This window comes from Berghia stephanieae, chromosome 11, assembly GCF_034508935.2.
Source record: "Berghia stephanieae isolate SIO BIC M18660-M18661 chromosome 11, UCSD_Bste_1.3, whole genome shotgun sequence".
Lineage (NCBI taxonomy): Eukaryota > Metazoa > Mollusca > Gastropoda > Nudibranchia > Aeolidiidae > Berghia > Berghia stephanieae.
This window is the reverse complement of record NC_088370.1, coordinates 5,434,636-5,437,135: the sequence shown is the minus strand read 5'-3', so window position 1 is coordinate 5,437,135 and position 2,500 is coordinate 5,434,636. Positions and strand designations below refer to the sequence as shown.

The following is a 2,500-nucleotide window of genomic DNA, read 5'->3' as shown; positions in this document are numbered from 1 at the left end:
TCAGATCATACTGTGAGACTGTGAGAGTAGTAGTAGTAGTAGTAGTAGTAGTAGTAGTAGTAGTAGTAGTAGTAGTAGTAGTAGTAGTAGTAGTGGTTATAGTAGTAGTAGCTGTAGTAGCAGTAGTAATAGTAGTAGTAGTAGTAGTAGTAGTAATAGTAGTAGTAGTAGTAGCAGTAGTATTAGTAGTAGTAGCAGCAGTAGTAGTAGTAGTAGTAGTAGTAGTAGTAGTAGTAGTAGTAGTAGTAGTAGTAATAGTAATTATAATAGTAATACTAATAATTATTGAATTTATATAGCGCCTAAACATCCACGTTAATCTTGCTCTGCGGCGCTTTACATAATATTTTAAAAATAATATCTCACGACACTGCGCAATAAGCATAAATACAGAAACAAAATCTAAACAACATCTATTTCATAAAAAATAAGCCTTACGGAACAACTCAGTCTTCAGACATTTCCTGAAAGATGATACATTTTCACAGGACCTTGTCCGAGGACAGTACAAATTAATAGAACATGTAATGTAAATGTTGCTGGCTCGAAGCTCGAAGAAATAAATAATAATGTGAAATAAAATGTAAGCTTCAATTTAATTACAAAAACAGAGCAAATGAACGTTTCGGGTTTCCCCTTTATCAACAAAACAGGATGAATGAAACATCACAGATGAATGAGATGATGTGGTAGTGGCGTAGTTACTGAATAAACAAAACTTTGGAAGTGTAAAACCACGTTTCTAGAAGTCTTGATCAAGCCATACCTTGTATGATTGATCTTCTCTTTTCAGCGAGATGGCATCTTATTTTCTAGTATACCTGTATATGCTGGTCGTTTATAAAGATAATCCATCCTCGCTCTTATACGTCTTTTACGTCCCGTAATCCTAAGAGTCTGCCTATACGTCCTGTCCTGCTACTAAAATAGTTATGCCACCGTGTGATGCAATATGGAACTTATTCATTATATATGGGTCCTCGGAGGATTGGTTACATACACACTTCCAAGAAGTTTGGAACCGGTAGAGTACAGGGTGTGACGTTACCGACTTCTCTGCCCCCTTTTATGATGACCAGACTAATGAGTGTCTCTGGGTTATGTATGGTATGAAAACTCAACCCAAGTATTATATTTTTGACGATTAAATCAATTTTTTAAGATCTAACTGTATTGTCGTACTCCCCCAAAAATAAACGATATTTTAAAACAAATTAACCAAAGGACTCGTCCTACTGTAAATATTAAGCGATTAAAATCATTTTGTCAAAAACTCTCAAAACCTGGGACTTTTCGAATATGGGTTGAGTTTGAAGCCTCGCTCAGAAAATGATTTTAAGCATGAATAATGATACATAATTAAAGAATAAGAAAAATAAAACATGTATGTATGTACATTATATATATATATATATATATATATATATATATATATATATATATATATATCATAATAATAATAATAATAGAGTAGTAGTAGTAGTAGTAGTAGTAGTAGTAGTAGTAGTAGTAGTAGTAGTAGTTGTAGTAGTAGTAGTAGTAATAATAGTAGTAGTAGTAGTAGTAGTTGTAGTAGTACTAGTAGTAGTAGTAGCAGCAGCAATTCGACCTGTTCCATATTCAAGACAGTTCGACACATTTACCATCATCACTCAAACCCTAGGGTAAATACCTACATATAACCAACAATATAAATAAAAACCAACTTCACAGAGTAATTATAATGGATTTCCTCGCTGTGGTAAATTCTAGCAACTAACGTTTAGTTTTCTTCTAAAGGTCTCACCATGTTGTTCTGGGCTCAGTTATGTAATATTGAGAAACCAACGCGAAACAGTAGTAGCTCATAATTGCCTTGGGATATCAGACACGCAAATATTATAAGCATGTAGCTAAAGAATCATGTTTGATAAAAATAAATACGAGAACATTCGACATTCGTTTAAGTTTCATTGATAACATTAGCAATTCCAAAATGAATGCCAGTCGTTTCACGATAATTGTAGAAAATAACGTATAAACATGAAAACATTGCCAAGACGAAGAGGCGCTTCGTTTAAAAATATATATAAACACAAAGATACTATGTACAAAGAACAATAAAAAGACAAGTTAATGTTTAAAAACAAACAAATAAAACCATCCGTTACAATGTGTCGATGCGACTTGCACACTGCCCTTTCCTTCCCCTTCACCACTCCCCACCCGCCACAGTATCACCAACTGGCTCCGATGACTGGAACGAAATCCAGCAGAACAGCATTAAAAACACCCGTTTCGACCCGTCTCATGGATAAATTTTAATCTTGACATAAAAATGTTCCCGAAATCCACCAAAGAGAAGCATCAAAACGACTAGATTTGCCCGGAGACGAGGTTGGAATAAGTTAATGAGGTAAAGCGAGTTCCATCATACGGGTGGACATTAGCTGCTATGAGGAGGAATACTACTATTCTATGTATAAAAATGGTATCTGTAATGTGTAGGAATAATATATAG

General features: G+C 34.2%; 1 protein-coding gene across 1 annotated transcript in view; it reads right to left on the bottom strand.

Annotated features, from left to right (window-relative positions):
- The window catches only part of LOC144956975 (diacylglycerol kinase theta-like), a 67,342-nt gene that overhangs the window by 64,393 nt on the left and 449 nt on the right, over positions 1-2,500 (bottom strand). The window lies entirely within an intron of this gene.